This window comes from Gouania willdenowi, chromosome 11 (genome assembly GCF_900634775.1).
Source record: "Gouania willdenowi chromosome 11, fGouWil2.1, whole genome shotgun sequence".
Lineage (NCBI taxonomy): Eukaryota > Metazoa > Chordata > Actinopteri > Blenniiformes > Gobiesocidae > Gouania > Gouania willdenowi.
Window position 1 is genome coordinate 16627153 of NC_041054.1, and position 23014 is coordinate 16650166.

Here is a 23014-nt window from a genome sequence, read left to right on the forward strand (position 1 = left end):
TACTCGTGTGTGATCACACTTGCAAAATTCAAACACACGCATACACGAGCTATCGCTCTAACTTTTACTAGGTCAACCCCTTAAGGGTGGCCCAAACTTATGCTCAGGTATGAACACAATGCATATTTCTAGATACATGAAGCCTAATTAGCCAAAGAACAAAAAGATCACATATTCTTGTACCTAGTGTTTCTAATTAAAAGGAAATACCTCATTTTCCTCTCATACCTATTCATGACTAAAATAGACATTGAAGGGGAAATGAAGCCTTAAAGAACAAAGTGGAAATGTTCTCTGCCTCAGGTGATTTGTCTCTGCCCCGAGCATGAGAAAACTTTATCTTAAGCAGTCTCTCACAGATTCTCTCTTTCATTACCAAGTCATTTGTATCTCTTTGTCTATTTTCATTTGGCAGGAAATTGAAACCCTCAATAAACGGAAGGAAAGGGCAAGAAATACTCAAAACAAAGGGTCTAGCCTTTTGCCAAAAAAAGTGTAGTTGATGCTTGGTTACAGGTTTTCTATCACATACCTGACAATTCTGAAGAACTGTGGAGCGTGTGCTGCCTGCAGGGAAAAACACACAGACTAGCTTGCCCTGGATGTCACAACCAGAAACAAGTCTGCAGACGCCTCAAGGCGGTATGCCGGGGACAGGGGACATTGGGCTTTAAGTCGTGTTTTCTCTCGTTGTGACAGATAGTTAGCCGCTGTTGTGTCGGTGGCCGGGGGCGGAGAATGCGTTAAGGGAATGGATAAACAGACAAAAACACCTGTGTGATAAAAATCCCATGAGTTTATCTCGCCAGAGCACCAAGGCTGACACGGGGAACAAATTTGAGAGTGGCTTTCATTTAAAGACATAAGTATTGTTTTGGTGCTGGAAAACAACCAATAACACTGCAGGTGTTAAGTCGCCTTTGGTGAAGTAAGGAAGAAATATGGCTCCAATAAAATTTAATTACAATGTCTTTTATTCATATGGGGATAAACGTTTAAATGTTGTTTTAATGTGTTATTTTAGCATTTTAGTGATATATGATTTAAAACTAAGAAATAAAGTATTAAAATGTACAAAATATTAAAACAGAAAAGAAACATGTTGAATGCTTTTATTTTTTACTTTATATATTAATACATTCTAATGCTTCATTTCACAATGTAGAAAAAGTCAACAGGTAAATCTGTCTCAGAATGCCAATCAACTTTAAGCAACGTAAAATCCATATTTCCATCTATAATGTAATAAAAGTCTTAAAAATAAATAATAGCTGCTTGTCAAAGACATAACGTATGTAATTATGGCCATTATTTATTCATATATTGAACAGTTTTTTCGCTTGCTGTGCATTGTGAATAGTTGATGTTGCCATCAGATTAAAATGATGTTTCAAACTGTGCAATCAAGCACCTTTTTGGAGGCATTTGTAAATTAGGGCTGGAAATAATAACACAGTGGGTGAGGTTTGTTTCCTTCCAGGCCATTCAAATTTTAAACCTCTTTACAAGGCAAAACAAAGACAGGCATGCACAAACTGGAGAATAGAAACGAGGGATTGATTTTGGTGCAGATTTCAGAGTGGAGCAGCAGGAGGGGAGATATTGACGTGTTTGATCTCTTTTCACCTCCATGGCTGACAGAACCAGCAGAGATCAAGACAAATGCGGCGCGTGTTGGCGCGACGGGTTTCAGGTCATGCTAACTACTACTTCACTTAAGGCAGTGATACCTGCCCTTGTATGACTTATTCATAATCTTATTGCAGCAAGATTAGAAAAGGGTTAGGGGTATCAAAGTCCTGTCCATTCTTACCCAATAACTACTTTATTTGAAAGTGAACACTACAAACCCCAAGATGAACTAGACCAGTGGTTTGCAAACTTTTCACAGTCCTGTACCCCTTCAGACATTTAACCACACTTAAAAAACATAATAATGTGATGTTATATACATTGTAGTCTGTAATGAAATTTGTTTTGAATTTTAACATATATATTGTGATATTTCACTGCACAATTAAAATTAAAAAAATATATATATAAATGTCCAAATTGATTTTTTAATTTTGTTTTTTAAAGAAAATAGTATTTAATTGCACTAATATATGCATAGTGTGTAAACGCCCGGTCACTAGGTGTCCATGAACCACATCAGACCTTGTTAAACTACCTCACTCCTCAATGCATTTAGGTTGGACATTGATTGCACTTTATTTTCATAAAACATACCGGGCACTTTTATAAATGTATGTGGTTACTTTTTTTTATTTTTAACATTTAAGAACTTCCCAGAATCAGAATCTGTTGTAGAAGCAATGCATGTAATTTGTAGCAATGCATGGAGGCTCCTGACTGCTGCTTCATTTATATTCTAGTTTCCAGTGTTGTCGCATTGTTTTACTTTTTTTTTTTCATGTACCCCCTATGACAATTTGCATACCCCTGGGTATACCCGTACCCTACTTTGGGAACTTAGGAACTAGACAAACTGCATTTCCTAAAGTAAATTTAAGTGAGACTGCATGAACTGAACCCCTGTCAGTCAGTTTAACCATTCAGAGTCAGAATTACCAGTACTCCTCAGAGTCAGTATAACACAGACTCCGTATTATTAATGCAGTGAACTGTATTGATAATGGCAAACTCCGGGCGGTGCTGTGTGTCCCAATAGGAACTTACAAAAACACCCGAAGACAGCAGGAGTGTGCCTTAGACTAAAGTCTGAAAAACACGGAAAACAAGTGAGGATGCAACACATCCTCACAAATAACAAGATCTTTAATTCCTCACCTTGAAAAACTGCAGAACAGAGTGTCCCAGGTGAGTATGTTACAAACCCAAAAGGATTTAAGCCTTCTGTCATGAAGCCATCAAGGACTTCTGTCATGCTATGACATGTCAAGGTCTGCTTTGATTTCTTGGACATTGATTCAAGTCACTGGCCTGGCTTCAAATCAAGCCGCAGCCTGGCTGAAATATCAAACCATCTCACCTTATTTCTTCTAAAGGTTTCTGATGAGATGATTTTATACTCGCTGCAGTCGGGATAACAGTGAAATGATATCCTGTTGTGAGAGATGAAATCCAAAGACGATAGTATAGAGCACTTAAATCGATTATTAGTGAAGCTTTTTTTATGGATTGTTCATCTCTGGAATTGGAAAACTGCTGATGCTGGATCTTCCACACACACGCACACACATAACACACACACACAGACACACAAAGACATAGCAGTAGGTTATTAAAACCAGCCTTGGAAATGATAGTGAATCATTGATGGGTAAACGGGCTGGTTGATTCTTTTTGGAGATTGAATTGAGAACTACTCAGAGTGCAGCAATGAATTTTGATACATAAAGTCAAAGAACAGGCTTTACTCCTGCGCACCCAAGGATTCAAGGCCTGTATAAATCAGTAATGCTTCACTTACACACAAACTATGCACATAAACTATTTTTGTTACATCATTCTCTCCTCACTTTGTGCATCATTGTATTGTCAGTTTCTGCAGAATGATCTGCCGTCATGCTTTGGATCTGAAGAGAGATATTCTTCTGACAAGGATCCAAGACATGGATTTCTCTCTGATCAATTGATTTGTATCATCTCGCATGCAGCAAGAGGCAATGTAAAAAGTGAAAGAGCGAGGCTGTGCATGCTCCTTTTTCTTTAATTGCTAAATCTGTAGGCAAAATCGACCTCAAAGCCATAAAAATAAGTTGATGCAAAGCACAACCAAAGAGAGAAAAGAGAGAGGCAAGCATAATTGATAGCTTTGAATGTTGATAGATAAGCAAAATGATGTTAAAGAGGCAGAAAATCTCAGATATGCTCGTGGGAGACTGCAGGAACTTAGAGGTTTGACTTAAAAGTCAATGATGCCTACTGTTGAAATTTACAACATCAAGAGATGTGGCTGAAAACACAGGATTTCTCTGCTTCATAAAGCACTTCAAAAGAATATTCTTTTCCAGAGCAAATTGCTTTTAATCATTCAAGACACTTTGATCCTTTGAAGTCGAATGCAACGTATTTGTTTGGCTACATTTTATAATCTGGCAGAAAGTTAACAAGCACAAGAATCTTATACTTTCCCCTGGTCTTTATCCTTCTTCTGTTTGTTATCTTTTTACTCTCTTATCAATGAATCATTACATTAAAGGATTTTATCAGGATATCTAAAGTGTACTGCACTTACTGCAATGGAGTAGCCTATGAAGCTCGATACTTAGCCTGTAGCAAAGTAACTAAAGCTTGTGTATGACGTAGCAGGGGGTGCTTGAGATGATCAAAGTTGACCTAAACAGATCTCAACTTAGGCCAATTTACACAGGAACACTTTCAAGTGTCCGTTTTGGTGCTTGAAAACAGAACTTTTTAAAATAGGGCTTTAGAGTGGGGGTTTTTGAAAACGCTATCCCTCTCCGTCTCCGTGTAAACAGGGATCAGATACTTCCTGTGTCAGTGGCATGTTCACTGAGGCTGTAGAGCCTAAGAGTGGGGAACACGGTAAATGTGCCTCACTCTTTGGAATTTATAAGTATAGAGGACGATTTTCCTGAAGTTTTGAAAAGAAACACCCTCTGCACATGCGCAAAACTCTACCTGCTCAAGAGGCAACGCGTACGTGTACGAGAGCGTGCAGGAGCCCAGTTTTCCTCATGCGCAGTTCTGTTTACGAGTTGCCATCGCTCATACAGGCTTAGCTTCTAAAAGAAGATTTGCACTTTTCCCACTATGTCAGTAAGTGAAAATCCATTTTCAAAGGACCCGATGCACACCGAGCACAAGCACGAGCATGTACGACGGCCTTAAGTAAACATATCATCAGAATGATTGACAATTAGGAGGACCAATAGTTAAGATGATCCACCTGGAAGTTGAAGCCAAAATAACATCGTCCACAATACCTTTAAATGAATTTCTCCAACAAAGTGAGTAGTCGACTGTCCTCTGGTACATGAGTGAAGGATGTTAAAAAAAAGCATAAATTACTCTTTCTTGACTCGTTGTGGAGCTGTGTGTGTGTGTCACATATGTATATGTGTGTGTTACAGCAGTGTTAGCACATGCTTGACAGCATGTGCTAACATGCTGTCAAGCATTGAAAAATCACACCACCATCTATTGGCCTGGCATGTATACCACATCATTTTGAAGACGATGCCGCGTGAATGTGGAATTTTTTGGAAACAAAAATTTAAACGTCATGTAAACTGGGCCTTAAACTGCAGGTCAGTGTTACACAGGGCGATCACATGGAGAATGATACTGGAGACTTGAATGCACAATGTTGTCCTTTGCAACAGCTAGCTTAACACCTAACATTACAATGGACACATAACTAAGATAAAAGTTGCTATGATCAATTTTCTGGGTGTAAAAAGGTAGATAGCCAAGAGAGAGAGCGAGAGAGAGATAGAGAGAGAGAGCGAGAGAGAGCGATGGTGTATGGAAGGCTGCCGTTAAATATGCTCCGCCCCCCTAGCCAGCTAACATCATTTCATTAGGAAACGTCAATTGCATCTTGTTACAATACTTCATTCATAGTTTTGCTAAGCATTGAACATGAACAATACAAAAATATATATTTCTTTGCTAAGAATGTTAATATTACTGTTCTAAATTATGTGATTGCACATGTGTTTTTCACAAGTTATGCAGAAGAAAAATAATATTTTTCAATAAAGGTTACCTTTTTTAAAATCATCAACTTTGTGAGACAGCAGGATAAACACAAAAAGAAATCTTTTGTGTGTTTTTTTTAAATAAATTATTTTGATTGGACTTTTCATAGTGATGGTTTTGACATCAAAACATCCCAATAGGGATTTGGATAACTTCACAAAAACCAATGTGAATATTTTTGGTACTTTGGACGAGTGGCGAGTGAAAATGGAATTGTGCAGGACAAAGATAAAGCAAAATTTCCATTACAGACTCCACTTTATCATACAATCAGATAGATTGTGATTGCACACAAGCTTGCTTTTTCCTGCTTGATGTGCAATTTAGGGCGTTTGGGGGAGTTGGAATTCCTCTGTGTTTACCATACGGGTTTGATGGCATACCAATGTGAGTGTAAATGTACTGCCCAATTTGGAGTCCATTTTCAGAGTGACTGGCAGACATTGTAAATAAGACATTTCACTAGAGATGTGCTGCTAATTTTTTGTCGTTTTAATAATTTTTACAGGCTGCAATTTTGTAATGATTGATGTTAAAAAAATCTGCTAAAATTTAATCTTTCAAGGTTCTGGTTGTGAAATAAGATATGTGATTAAAATTAAGTAACTGTTAAAGTGTGGTTTGGAGATGAGCCAAGAATTAGCACTGAGTGGATGAGGGACAATGGGTTACAGTCCAGTTTTAGAAGCAAATCCATAACTTGAAGAATAGAGATGAGAGGAAGAAGAGAAGTAGTTAAAAATGTGGAGGCTGAGGAATACAAGCAAGCACAGTAATAAAATTAAATTAAATGAAATAAAAATGCATGAATGCATGTCATTTGAAGAGTCAAGGCTTTCTCAGATCTAATCCTGCTCCAGCCAACTTTGGGTTGGTTTATTAATCAGACATTGCTCATTCACCAAATGAGGATGATAGGTCACACTTAAATGGAAAGAAAAGTACAAAACATGGTTTTTCAGGTCTGCACCGTGCAAACATCTCATCACAATGGCTTGTTGTCCATCACATTGTAAAATGATAATGGTGTATAATGTGTATGTCGTGCATAAATGTGATGATGTATGTGTATGACAACAGCTGATTACTATACCGGCTTTTGTTATTGGTTTGACCCAATACACTGCCCGCTGAAGTGAAACCCATGGCTACTTAAGGGGGCAGTATTATAAAAAAAATACTTTATAATGGTTTTGCTACAGTCATATACAGTACATTCCTTTAGCCTCATTCAGACAATCAAAGTTGAAAAAGTTATGTTTCCTCCCTCCCTTGTTATTCCACATTTTCTAAAAAGTCAGCTCCAAGTGGGCAAGTTGGATTTTTCTCACCTTATGACTTATAAGGGGGAAACTCCTCCTCCAGACAATCTTGGCTCCTCCTATCCTACATATGAATGTGAGCTCCTCCCACTCAAACTACCTCACAGGTAAAACAAACATAGTAAAGGCAGGTTGATAATACTGTTAATATCACAGTTAATATCTTTAAGTTCAGTTTAAAGATAATCTGAAGCGCAGCAATCAGTTCCATTTTTAGCAGCCGTTATATTGCCTTGTATCACCTTTATGGGATGATTATGTTTGTGATCCAATGCGATGCAGCGGCTGGGCAAAACAATAGACTATCACCCTAAATGGACTATTGCTGTGGTCAATAGAGGTGAAGATGACAAGAAAGCGACGTAGCAGCTCATGTGAGTGTTTGAAGCAGTTGACTTGAGATTTTACTTCCCCGCGGCGCGGAGCAGCGAGAGTGCTCAGAATCAGTCTCATCTTTAGTAGCCATTATACCGCCTTGTATCGTTTTTATGGGATGATCTGACGTGTTTGTGACCCAATGCGATGCAGCGGTATGACAAAACAATGGCCCAGACTTCTTCCTCCTTGGTCACTTTGTCCAGCTCTTCCCAGAAGATCCTGAAGCATTCCCATGCCAGCTGAGAGACATAGTCTCTCCAGTGTGTCCTCGGTCTTCTTTGGGGTTGTGCCCTACACCTCACCAGGGAGGCGTCTCGGGGGCATCCTAATCTAATCTTGTTCTTTTGGTCATGACCCAAAGCTCTTGACCATAGGTGAGGGTAGGAACAACGATTGACTGGCTCAGCTCCCTCTTCACCACAACCATTATTACTAAATATTATTAGTAACAGTTGGCCAATTTTAAGAAGATTGAAAAGTGTTTTTTTCACCACCGCTCCTCCTGGAACACATAATTGTGCTGTTTATCATATTACGATTATGTAAAGGTCGGATAGAATGTGACCTGGCAGTTCAGACAGCAGTCACATTGCAAACTATCAGATATGTATCGGATTTATGACCACATATAAAAGTAGCATTTCAAATTTGAATTTGAAATTTTCAAACCGTTTTTAGTAGATCAAATACAGGTCGCATATGGGCAATAAAAACAGATGTTGGATACATTTGCCAGAATGTAGCCTTAGAGTTATAGAAAAACACATTGGCTGCAAAGGAGTATGATCTAAATCCTGGCATTAACTAGGCCTTTATAGTAAAAGTAGTGTTCCACTTCAAAATAAATAGTTGCTGTAAATATTGAGCTTGAGATAGTGAGTTTGATTTAGTTTGTGAGTTAAAAATGTAATATTGATGATGTATTTAATGTTGACCTAATAAATGAGGATCTAAAAATATTTTTTAAAAGTGTTAAAATGAACTTGACATTTTCTTGAGCAGTTTGCATTAGAGTTTTAATTTGGTTCGTCCTTAAAGGTCACATATCATGCTATTTTTCACCCATCTCCACTTGTTCTATGAACCCCAAAACATAGGATTTTCGGTTTATTTTCCCAAACTCGCCTGTTTTCCAGAGTTTTAGCCTCTGAAAAGTCACTTTCTGAGCAACTCTACACAAACAGGCTGATTTACGGCCAACTTATGCATATTCATAAGTGGGCTTGTCTACAGACGGGACACTGACTTCCTCCTCCCCGCACGGTGATGTGGGGCCAGAGGACGACCCGCCCTCCTCCCACCCATTCCGTAGCCGAGATCATGCTGCTTTATAAACACAAGACAGAGCGTGGGGGCGGGGCGTTTGCCGGTTCATACATAGACTGTAGACAATACATACATAGCACTGCGCGGACGCTCTCATGCTCACCTTCGTGGTCGTGTCTGTTTACATGTCAATCACGGCAGAGAGCTTCCTGGAGCTATCTCAAGCTCAGTGCCGCATCAAATTCGTCATCAAAGTGGAAGCGCGTTATCAAATTGGAGCGAGGTGTTTGGGCTCGCCCTGCAGTAAGAAAGGAGCAAATCACCCTCTAACTAACAATTGAGGGAATCAATGAAAAAAACACTTTGGGCATGTGTATGAAGCTCTACTAGCACTTTTATCATGTTGAAAGGACAGAAAAGTCAATTTAGCTTAACATGGGCACTTTAAATTCCGTTATTTATTAATTGACTCTTGTGATGTACCAATTCCACTGATTTCCACAATTTTATGATGTAATGAAAAAGGAAACATGAAACACTAAGAACTAAACCAACTACATGTGTTGTCTGCAGAACAAGTCCAGGTACTCTTGCTGTGTGCTACTTTGAGTGAATATTTGCTTTGGTACCTGGTTCTTTTGTCTGCCAGAGGTGCTACTGCTTTGTTTTACCTGCAGCAGAACAGGAGTTATCAGACTCTTGCTGAGCGATGAGACGAGGAACAGCTTTCATTAAAAAGACATTTGGTGAAGACTGGGGGCCGTAAATCTGAAGGAAGAGACTAAAGCTCCTGTTTGTCTTTTAGCACCAATGTGGTTGGGGGGTCGGAGGGATTAGTAACACATATGTCAGCGTTTCTGATGGGAAAATGAGTACAAAATGTGCCACTCAAATAAACAATGACTGAAAGCGAGGCAATTCTCAATTCCAGTGAGGGGAACAAAAGGTGCGGAGACGTGCAAGAAAGCCTAATCTGTGTTTCAGTGTTTGTGCAGAAAAGGATGGCACAATGGAAAACGAGTGAAGGAAAGCATGAGTATATTCAGCAAATGTAATGAAAATAAAACTGAGACATGTCCCCAAACACCTGTCAAGAAAGTTAAAGGAACTGCAAGAACAGTGTTCCTTTTTATATACTTGTCTAAACTTCAGCTAATCACAGACATCTATATTTACCTTCACCGTGACACTGATAATGACAAGACAGGAGAGAAGGGTGGAGCTGTTTGTTCCCAAAAGGCTACACACACGCAGCTTTCCAAAACCTCTTGACTTCCTAGATAAAAAACTCCTGCAGACAGTATTAGAAATCATACACAAAATGGTTTCAAACCAAAAGAGAGTCTGTAATGTGATGCAATGAATAATAATTACATTTAAACATTAAGCAACACTATATCTCAAGCCAACTTTGTCGCATTTTCTACATTGGTCGCTCGTAAACTTATATTTCGTAACAGGAAACAACCAATAGCCCCTACGTTTACAAGTTGGATTAAGGAAGTATTATTTTTGATACCTTTAGAAAAAAACAGATACAATAGGATCCAATCTAAAAAAAAAAAAATGTACAACGGTATGGTCTCCTTTTTTTGGAATTTATTTGTGCATTCTCCTTTAAGGAAATACTAGCTTCGACATCCAACACAATATATCTATATACTTACATATAGATATTTGTTTTTTTTTCTTTTGGTTTTTTCTCATCCTCTTTATCCTTAACTTTGTGTTGATGCTCTCTTTTCATTTTATCCTACAGAGCAGTTGTGCCTATTAGAACCTATGTCCTCAATCTCAGTTTTTTTTTCTTTTTAAATGTATTTATTTCTTTTATTTGGTGGCTATTGGTTTACTACTTTATTACATCATTTTTGTAATGTATACCATGTTCTATTGAAAAATGTAAATACAGTTTGAGAAAAAAAATAAAAAAATATGCAACACCGAACTATTTTCCAATTCAACTTTGTTGGAAAGAACAAACAACTTTGTTTACGTGACCCTGTAAAACAGACACAGGTATCATCCGTGCTCATGTTTAATTAGGCATTAGCAGTTAGCAGACAGACTAATGACCCATCACCTCACCTCAGTGTTTGGAATTATCCTGCAGTTTCAAATCTTTCCTTCTATTGCTGCAACACAGCATTATTTACCATTACGGAGTGTGTAATAATGTTCTTTCAAAATGAGTTGAGCTAATTTTTTCCGAAACAGACACCATTGCTTTGTTCCTTTTAACCTCAAACTACCTGTTTCTGTGACAGTATGACAGCAAGCATGATAGGAATACTGATGAAGTCAAAGAGGCACTTTGAGTTAAAGTTTTTAAATGTTGTAACCTAGCATCAGAAGAATGAGTCAGAGGAAAGTGCTACACATGTTTTGGCTTTTGCTTTTTCTTGACTGTTCACAGCAATATATTGCAGGGAATTTGATGTAATCTATCTGATGAATGTGTGTTGTGTTGTTGCTTTTTTGTGGAGATAAAGGGATTTAAAATGATTTTTGTTACTATAAAGTATCAGGTGTGAGAATTTACAGGAGTAGTAAATAGAAAAGCAGCTGATGAAGCTGTAACTTGTGATTAAAGGGGCTGAAATGTATATACGTTAGTATATTGATGAGATAAAGAGGGCTTGACGTATGGAACAGAGATGATTTTACAGACTTATATAAGCTTGGAGGTACCCATGCACAATGTTGTGTTGGTTGTTGGAGTCAGTTTGACATCTGTGGCTGGGTTTTTTTTATGTACTTTTAATGCTATGGTTAGCAAATAAAAAAAAAGCATTCAGGTGTTCGAGTGCTGCAATAAGTAAGGGTCAAGACTTGAATATTGAAAATAGAGAGTTCAAGCATGGTGTGAACTAGCGCGTTGCATGTTAGCTCTGTGTCACTGGTGTTTGAATGAGCTGATATTGTACAGTGCTTTGGAACTACTTGGTCATAAAAGCTCTATATAAATCAAGTCTGTTTACTCAGAATGACATAAAATTGCATGACTGTAATTCATCTTTGTTTGGTGGTTTGTTTATGTATTTCTCTGCGACTTGATTCTCCAACTCTTTACTTCCCTGACAGTTGGAACCTGGGGAGATATTTTGGATAATTAACACATTCTGGCAATTATTTTTGATTATCACTTTGATGGTAATGTCCTCAAACATCTTATTTTCCCATTATCTGTCTACATCTAAATGAGGGGTCAAACTCACATTTCAAACAACACTCTCGAGAACATCTTGTAATTAAATGTCCCAACTCCATTTGTTCTTGATCTGTTGATCAGTCTGATTTCCGGTCATTATGTTTTCCCTCTTTCTTCATACATCAAAATAATGGTTATCTTCATCTAAACCAGCTGTTCTCACTTTTTGTGTGATCAACAATAGTTTTACGAAATCTACATATCATATACAGTATATACAAACATTTGAGCACTTGTCATCATGGGAAAATCTCAGAAAGTTGTTTTTGTCTTTTTAAGAGTGTAACCTGACTGTACTTATTGCAGTGCATGTCAATCACCAGAAGAACAAACTGTCCTGAATATTAAAGTGCAAGGTTATTGTACGATAGATTTACAGTACAAAACAGTTTAGACCTTCTTCCCTTTTGACTTGTATGAATCTCTGGATGACAAGACACAATTTCTTGGATTTATTACAAGTACAAGCCAAGCTAGATTTATTGTACACAAACACTGATGCCATCATCTGTCTATCCAGACATGCTCTCCGATCCTGATCAGAATCTCAAGGTGCTGAATTTTAGCATGCAGGACGGAACCCTCTCGGAACAAGTCACCAGTCTGGCACAGGGCATTCACAAAAATACATTCTTCCACCTCCATAGGATTCTTTAAAAATGCACTTTTGGTTGGAAGATAGAGAAAGTCACAGCGGATAAAGACAACTTTCAAAATGCTCACAATGCTCAAGAAACAAGACTATAGTGTAAATGCAGTCATCAGCCAAGCCGGCACAGGAGTGCACAAGAACTCTTAAGCCTGATATATGGTTCTGCATAAAATTGACGCCGTAGACGCACATAGCGCTCTACATGGACTTAAACCCCTCCCTGTAACCTGACCTAATCCTTCCAAAAATCCTGACTACACATTGAGGCGACGTGGAACATAAAGTCTGTGATTGGTCTGCTCCAAACCTCAGCCCCGGTCACTGCCTTTTCCAGTCAACACCGCCATGTTTCACCTTTTTGCAGAGCGATACGAGAGTTGTTACTGTAGTGGATTGAGTCAAGGAGAGAACCGAAATGGACTAAAAGTGTCAGAGTTTTATTATTTCCTTTCATGACTGCACACACGTGAAGCACCGCCAAATGGAATCAATCACGGACAAAAGGTGTGTGTTTGCTAGGGTTGCAACGGTACAGACTTTGTTCCAACACTAACAGCATGAACAAGGAAAATGACTCATTTCATTGCATGTTCCATGCTATTAGCATGGCTGCTATTACACCCACTAAAAGCCTCATTTCCTGATAATGAATTATTTTACTACTTAATCCCAATAATGTAGGACAAATTTTGTGTTGTTTTTAAGTATTTTCAACTCATTCAGTAAATGTAAAACACATGGCTTTGTCTCATATATACAGTATATATATATATATATATACAGTGTATATATATATATATATATATATATATATATATATATATATATATATACTTAAATAAAAAGCTTTGCCTCAATTAATATTGAGTTATACACATAATCTTTAACTTATAAACAGAATCTTGACCTAAAACCCAATCTTGTAATGCAATCTCAAACATTTTTTATGATAAAAAAAATAGCCTTTTTTGTATATTATTGCATATTAGTATTATTTTTGTATATATTAGTTTTATATTAGTGGTGTTTTTCTAGAATATCTCACCCTGTACAGGGTATACCCCTGCCTAACACCCAATGAGAGCTGGAGATAGGCACCAGCAGACTTCCGCGACCCTGAAAAAAGATGCAAGCGGATTAGAAAATGGATTAATAGATGGATTTTTTTTTTTCCTTTTTATTTATTTATACTATTATTCTTTACTCCATTTATTCTTTAGGGGCTTAACGGGTAACTTGGGGATGTTATTTCATCATGTTCATCCAATATAGCTTATTATACAATAATAATAATAATAATAATAATAATAATAATAATAATAATAATAATAATACAAAGTAAATAATTCATTGTTTTAAAATGTAAACACGTAATTCAACATCACTTCCTGTTTTAAAAACCTCACTTTTGGTACGTTCTAAGCTGAAACAAAAAAAACGATACTATGTAAGTTAAAGGTACAATTAAATGTCATCAAAACGAACCTAAATCCACAAGCTCTCTTTATATAATGTATGCCCATCACAAACAGAAATGAAAGGTGATCACGTGACCTCACGTATCCTCATACACATTAAAATGGGAAGGAATATAAATAAAAATATTGATAATGAAAAAAACAAAGCAAGGAAATAATGACAACATTCACTCGGTCCGTGGATGGATATTAATAAGCTTTTGGCAGTTTTTGACAGTTTTTTGGCATCCATAAGTTGTCATAGCAACCACAGAAAATGTCCGTCGTTTACATAAACTGATTTCATAGCATGAAACAACAATTCCAACGCCACAATCTATCTTGAAATAAGGCAATTTGCCACTAAAATATACAATTTGTCCACCATGTTTTTCATTTAGGCAGGCTGCGAGTTCGCAGTCACGTGACCTGACGTCAGTCCATTGAAAAGACTGGGTGGAACAAACTGTAAGCATCTGATGTTCTACAAGCGTCATACGTAAATTACTCTATGTCGACCGTGGCTCAGGTGGTAGAGGGTCGTCTTCTGGTTCTATCCCAGTACCTGACTAAGTGTCCTTGGGCAAGACACTGAACCCTAAGTTGCTCCCAGTGGTCGACTAGTGCCTTGCATGGCAGTGCTGTCCCATTGGTGTGTGAATGTGAGAGTGATTGGGTGAATGAGCTGTTAAAGTGCTTTGAGACTGCTTCAGTGTGGTGATAAAGCGCTATATAAATCAAGTCCATTTACCATTTACAATATCGCTTCTGGACAAACGACGCTAATACACATCTTGCTGTGAAACTGGGTTGTTCCCTTTCATAGATTTATTTAGAATTATATAGGAAAACAAGAGGATTTGGAGGGCATAAAACTAACAAGTTTCTAAAGTTCAATGACTTTTTAGTTTTGTTTCAATGTCACAGCAACTTTTTATAAGAACTGATACCAAAATGATAAAATTTTAGGATTCCAAACAGTTCAAGGTTTACTGAACCTGGAACCTGTGGGAGTAGAGCTACTCTGATTAGTTTCCTACAGCTGCCTTTGACACCCTTGGCCTTTCACAAGGAGAAAAACTTTATAGCTTGATGTTTTTGTGTGTGGAATTGCTGGCAAAATGAATACTCACAAAGTATTCCGAAAAATATGCTCAATACCTGAATCTCAAGATGCCAATCTGCCAACATTTTCTATTGGCAGAGTCCTTCCCTCACACCTGAAAGACAAGTCAAAAACCACAATCAGATAGAATACAGGTCTTTGATCATCTTTCACAGTGCAATAGTCCAGTCAGTCATAACAAGCTAGCCACAAGATTCAAGTTAGGTATCTAAAATGAGGTATGTTCAAAGTCAAACTATTGTCTATATATCCACTTTGCAGCCTGATAAATAATTCAACAAAATAATCTAAGACACATTTTACATAATTCATACAATGAATTACTTTATTGCTTTGATTGTTTGGTTATTTTGTTTTTTATTCTCCCTTTACCATCTTCTCTTATTTTCAACATATGATTTCATTTAATTTGCCAGTTCAATGGTTGCAGAATATTACGTTATATCGAAAATACCATTATCTATTGTAGCACAAGATTATGAATACTACTTCAACCATTGTCCAGGCAGCAAGAAAAACAGTTACCTTCATTTTTTTTTTTAGGCTAGTTTAGTCACCTAGCTTAAATAGCATAAAGCTACCTAATCATTTCACACAAGCTTAAAGTGTAACCAAACCCTGAGGTTTTGACTGATGAGCGTCTAGGCTGAAAGCAGTTAAGATAGCCAGTCTATACTATAAAATATTCAAAGAACAATATATGCTATGCTAACGAGCTACTTAATCCTCACTATACCTCTCTATTCACAATTCTCTCAATCCAACCTACTTGCCATAGATTGTATAGTCGACAGGTGCTAGTTTTTATAGGAGGGCCGGGGCCAACAGTGGTGGTTTGTGACGTAAGAAGCCACCAAAACGTCACAACCCAGTAATAAAATTATACTATAATCGCCAGGTTTCAACCCATAGAGGGCAGTCACACTTACATGTTTACAATAAATATGCCAAATTGAAATACTTTGACTAAATTATCAAGAGTTTGACAAGGATAAAATCAACAACACTACTTCATAACAAATACATTTTTTTCAAAAGAAAAAAAAAACATATCAATAGGCTAAAATAACAGGAAACAGTGTTTCTGATCCCTTTTCAATAATATCCATATGGTGATGAAATTGGTTTCTTGTGAAAAGCACAGCTGAGGTCACCACCACTTATTTGGGATAGGTTTATTCTCCATTGTTACAAATAATGTAGCTGCAGGGCTATCTTGAGAGTTTTATTAAATCACAAATGTAAGGATGTCCGATATCTTTGGGTCCATCAATTTTATCAGCCAAAAGAAAAATAGTGTCCGACTTCAGATGTAAAACAGGGGTACGCGCATGGGTGTTGCATTCCGTTTGTTTGTTTTTAATTTCCAGGTTGTGAATCTGTTACACAGAGACAACTACGTATTGCCTTTATGAATTTCCTTTGACAATAATAGACTATATACAGTATGTATAAGTGTGTTAAAGGTAGCTGGCTTACTTTGTTATTGTCTTTAAACAATAAATTGAACAACAATCTTACAAACGTATATAGTCGACCCAAGTCAATGAGGCTGCTGTCACATTAGCATAACTGACTAAGCACGTAGGGAGTATGCATTGTGTGCAAAGAAATGTTCTACAATGAATCAAATCTACAGCCCCTACAGTTAATGAAGAAGAAATGCTAACCATGACACTAAAAAAAAAAAAAGGAAGGAAAAAGGTCCTCTTATCCAGCAGTGACAGCCTGCTGAATCCAACAACTTCAAATCACGTCTCAGTGTGTCCTGCTAGCTGGATGCATTGGACTTGAAGTCGATAAATCATCTGTCACTGACTTCTATCTTTGGAGCTTGAAACGTTGAGGCCTTCTGATCTTTTCTGCCAGCCCAGCAAGTGTCTGGCTGAGGATAAAACCTAACAAAGAAAAAATATAAATGGGTTATTGAGTAATGCGTTGGGACAAACCGGCGAGCTTTATGTGCTGATGAAGCACCCATTTAACCTTAAGTAATTATTTGGCATTCACTTTTTAACAAAGGCCGGAGTAAATTAGATAAATCACGGCGAGTTACAGAGAAACACTCATGAGTTTAATGCACAATAGCAGAGGACATGCTCTTCCTGTCAATCTTTTTCTTTTCTTTTTTTTTTTTATATTTGGCATATGGTTCTGTTGTCACCTAATAACCCCCGTTATAATAATTGCATTAGAGTAAAAGTTAGATGAGGGTTTTGATGAATTTTAAACTTATTTTCTTATATTTGGCTATCAGAACAACATTCATAAAACAGTTTCTGTCGAGCATATTTTGTGAGTTCAATACTTTTATGAATGTTATTCTGTGCATTTTTATGGTATTTTATTATTATTAAAAAAAAAAAGAAACTTTTAATTACAAACAAAAAGGAGAAGAAGTAAAATGAATGATCATGGTCAGTAGTAAGCCTTCGTGGCTGTCAGTGGCCAATCCTTTCACTGGCCTGATCCATGCGACTTATGTATTTTATTCGCAATATTTACGACAGAGCTCCTCGTACGTTATATTGACCATACAACGTTTGTTAAATATTTGAATAGTACACATGTAAATATGTGACTGTTTTGTGGTTTTTTTAGTTGTAAATTAAAAAAAAAAAAAAGACAAAAAGGAAAAACCAGCGCAAGTTGATATATACAAAAAACGGATGAAACAAAATACACAACATTGACAATCAAAAACCAAACATAAAATAAAATCATAACCAAAAAACATTGCTACAAATTTCAAATTATTTTTAAATAGCAGGGCTTCAAACTTTTGAATGGTACGCAAACTGCCGTAAAATAGGCCAACCAGATGTAGACATGTATGCGTTAAAAGGATCCGGCAAGATCAAGCCCGCAAAAGGATTGGGCACTGACTGTGGCATTGATAACAGAATCATGGAGAGTGTCCTACTTGATAGTCTTGTGATGGTGAAACCAGAGCATTATAAGTCACATTAGCTTTTGATACAGATGAAGAATTAAGTGATATCAAACCTCTAATATATTATTTACTTAATCTACTCCAGTGGTGCGGCCGGAGGGAGGACAATTCCCCTGGAGCGCCCCTGACTGCAATTGCTCTCTTGAAACTACATGAAGTGTAATATATTTGTGACCAATATGTATATTTTTCTTGCCAGAAAAAACAAGTAGATTATAATATGTAAGTTAAGGGAGGAGGAGACAAAGAAGGGCATGAAAGAGTCAGTATTTGTTGTGCTGTTAGTAATGTGTCTTGCTGCTTTTGTGCAGCGGAATAAAAAATGTTGTGCCAATGTGAAGCCATAATAAAGTGAGCAACATCTCAATGCTCAAATACTGTGAAGATGAGCGTGAACAGATGGAATATGTGTGTGCTTTCAAGTGTGACAGAGCTATTTTCTGGAGAAACCTCAAGAGCTGTTCAGGAACCCCAAGTTACTTACGCAGGTAAGTTCGGACGACATCTCAAAGACGTCACAGCCCCAACATATGTCCCACAGACCCCATGACACAGGGGCACCCGCCCAGTTCTCGTAAAGCACCAGAGTGAGTCCACATGACTGAGAACCCAATAAGCCCACTGACCCACTTTCAAGGGTAATCACTAATTTGATCATGGATATCCATGCCACGTTAAAAAAAAACAATTACCGGTACTCCTCTTGAAATAGGTTTTAAAAAATTGTTTCAGGAAGAATGAAAGTTTTAATTTGGTTGTATTTGTCATTTTAGAAGCTGTACTATGGATGACAAGAGATTCTTTTTTTCTCACAGCTTTAAAAAGAAAGTAATGCCTGAGGCGGCATAAAACAATCCTTCCGTCTAATTTATTAACCGAAGAAAGAGATAAGTGCAAAAAGTGAGAGTCACAGCTGTGATAAAGCATATGAGAAATAAAAAAAATGTCTGTCAACTCAGTGGTGCACAGCTTTATAAGAACTGGTATGATCTGTAAACACAAATTAAGATTATTACTTTCCTAAACAATGCATACCCAAAATGTATACTGTACCCTCATTTTAAACTTTATTAGACTGATCTAAAGAGAAATGTATTATTTATTATTGACAATGATCACATTAACAAGGTGTTTTTGATCAGATGTTTATGCCACACAAGACTATAATATTTGCATTTAGCAGAATTTCTTTCCTTCATTTTTATTTATTTTTGTCCTGTTTGCTTTTAGCAATTTATTCTATCTGTCAAGCATTTGTGGCACTAAATAAAGGTATTATTATTACTAATATTATTACTAATTGCTTTCGTATTGGTTTTTCTTATTGTGTATTTCCTGACTTAGCGTTGCAGTACTCTAGAACGGTCTTTGTCTCAAGACCATATTTTGAGGGTCTTGATCTTGCCAGAATACAGTTTTTGAACAAGACGACCACTGATTTAATTAGTTAAACATTTTTTTAATTTATTGCCAAATACAATAATAAGTAATCTTGTAGCACTCAATACCTCATCATTCCTTATAACAGGAAGATATCTCAAGCAGAACCAGGCTCTGCCTCGGCTGGTTGGGTTTAGTGGACAGAAAGAGGAGAACAGAACAGGATAGAGATAGAACATCAGAGTGTCCCAGACTGGTTGAGCCGCGAACCACAGATCAGGAACCGTCAAATCCAGCACCAAGACACCTGAAACAGTTAAAAGAGGGAGAAGCAGTGAGGAGAAAGCACAGGCTGCAGAAAAAAACATTTTACAGCCTTGATAAGGAGGAGAGAACCTACACACACACACACACTGACTGATACACTCAGGTACATCATTACACCACAAATCCTTTTACTTTCATCTGTTTTCTTCCTCCTTTCCCCTATATATTCCTCTACCTCTTATTTTGGTGTCATTGAAATTGTTAGAATATTGAGTGAACCTGTAGTTTAACCATTAGGAATCATAATCCATTTTAGTCATAATTAGAAATCATTTATAAACCTACCTTAACTTGTCCTTGTTTTATTGTGTTTTGGTTACTTTAAAGTCATTATTCACACGCTTCATTTAAATAGTGATTTAGCTGTATAATCTTTCATGTTGATAACACATTGTCAAAATTAGACAAACAAACTCCTTCCTGGCTGGTTATGAATCCATAATAAACCCGCACGGCATAATAATTTTCTGTTTATCAGGGATGGTACCCCTTTTATTTATAATAAATGCAATCATAACCTTAGGTACTAAAACCCCCTACACTGAGAAGAACAAATTACAAGCAATGAACAAAGATCTTCTCAAAAACAGTTAGGACCTTGAATCATTAACAGAGTATGACACCCTTCAGCAGCTTCTACTTGGGTGACTGACAGTCGTTGTGAAAGATGTCTGCCTACTCGGCAAAACATAGGATTTGGTTTTACACCACACAAGGAAGTTTGTGTATAAAACGAGCAAAAACGCCTGACTGTGCAATTTCTGCAGTGCACAGCTCACTAACTTTCTACTGCAGCCAACTGCCGTAAACATTAGCCTGCAGGCAGGTTAGCTTGCTAATGTTAGCTCACATGGCATTGTTTTCAAAAGCAATATAACAGAACAACAGAAGTGAAATGGACCTCATTTCCTCCCCAAAAATCAATTCAGTTCAATTCAATTCAACTTTATTTATATAGCGCAAAATACAACAAAGTCATCTCAAAGCACTTAACAATATAAAATCTATAGTAAGAAAGAAAGAACCCAACAAGATGAACAAGCATTTAGCAACAGTGGGAAGAAAAAAAACTTCCTTTTTTTTTTTTTTTTGATAATAACAGGAAGAAAAATCTAAAATGTTAAAGCTTATGTCAATAAAAACAAAAAAAAAGTTAACTAAATATTAATTGTATATAAATACATTACTTGATTAACATACTTTGAGGAAAAAAGTGGAGGGGTTGGCATATTTCCACTTTTAACTGGATACATAATATTTATATTGTTTGAAAATCCACTTTTGATGTTTGGTTTACCTAATCATTTCATTTCCTCCTGAATTTCAGATTTCTGGGCAACAAAGCAGGACAACAGGCATGCACCACATGGGGTAGCAAGCGAACCAGTGACATTATTGTTAAAAATGTGATAATTTGGTGTATTCTGTGATATAGACTATGGATAGAAGTAAAAACATTACTGATATATCCATCCTTGCCTTTTCGTAACTCCTCTCCTAACACCTTTCCTTAACCTGTGACGTCATCCATGGGGTTATGGAAAAGTGGATAGGAAAGGAGATAGGAGGGACTATTCAGATGCAGCCTAAGATAAGCAAACTGGAGGAGGTTTCTTCAGCCAATGATTAACCAATAAAGGGTCATGGGGAGGCTTTTTGGGTTAGAGGAGCAACTATAATTATGTCAAGCCTGTGTGATACAGTATGAAAGAGACACGGTGTTGTTGTACATTATACAATAAAACACTGTTGTTTGATTTGTGTTGGTACTGATAATGATGTGGGCCTCAGGGCAGTAATTTATTTCTGGATGTTTTTTAAGTTAGAGAAGTTAAACTCTGGTATGGGAACGGCTTGCGAAGTGAAGACTCCTCGCCCGGAGGCAAACTTCTATTCTGCATTCTGCATTTGACTGTCTTTTCGGGAACATCTAGTTTAGACGGGTTGAATAATCCACATCAAATACTCTGCATCACTTGTACTTTTGATAAGGCAACTGAAGACAATTTCAGACAGGCATTTTATTCTTCTCTGTTCAATTAAATGGATGTGAACGTACTGTAATTGACTAACCAAATACGTAAATAGTGCTATACCTGTCAATGTGTCAATGTGTCAAAGTGTCCTGGGGCAACACAATGACCCCTAGACGCTCCCAATGGTCGACCAGTGCCTTGCATGGCAGCTTTGTCTTATTGGGGTGTGAAAGTGAGTGTGAATGAGCTGATGTTGCAAAGCGCTTTGGGACTAGTTTGGTGGTCAAAAAAGAGCTATATAAATCCAGTCCATTTACCATTTCTTATTTACAGTTTTGCAGGCATTTATTTGACCAATTTCTTCCTGTATAATGGGGCATGTATGATTGTGGGAGGGTTGCAGTGGCTCCTACAGGGTTCTTTAGTCTGATTGCAGTGTTGATTGATGATGATAATGATGATGATGATGGTGGTGGTGGTAGGATGAGGCTGATGGGGTAATCAAATATGTCCTCCAAGCCTCCCTGCTTTAGTCTCCTTTGATCAGAGGACCCATATGGATCTTAACAGTAGAAGTGTGTGTGTGTGTGTGTGTGTTTTGAAGGGCCAGATAACAGCATGGTACACACTACAAGCCCAAGGCAACAGGCTGACTTTGAAGGAGGTAGCTCATTGAAGAACAGGGCATCTACATCTGACTGACAGAAGACAGAGGGAAACACAGCAGTGGAGTTCCAGCATGAGAGGAGCCTGAGACTGCGCTCACTGCCCTTTTCATCCCTTTATCTCCTGGTCCTCTACGGCTCCTCTCATCCTTAGTTTCACTGAAGCACTAAGTCTGTCTAGACCGTTCTCATTTTACATCAGCAGTGACATTTTAGAACATTTACAGATGGATGTCCATGTTCTATTTCTATAAAGTTGGCAAAGAGAAACAGAGGAGGAAACAAAATATGTAAATACATATTTTTGTATATTTTACAGTTTTCAGATAAAAGAATAATTGTCATCCTTACAGAGATAGTAAGGAAACAGGAAGCAAAAGTGTACAAAGTTTGTTTGTTTTGAGTATAGTAAAGAACCAAAAAGAAATAGTTCAGAAAAGTTTTGGCAATACTTTATTGTTAGTTAAGGCATTAATAAACATTGACAGTTTAATAATGTTTTAATAATCATCATGTATTAACTAACATTAACTAACATACCAGTTAATGCATTACAAAGCAGTTAATTAATGCTTAGTAATTCAAACATTGCTAAGCATTTATAAATGTT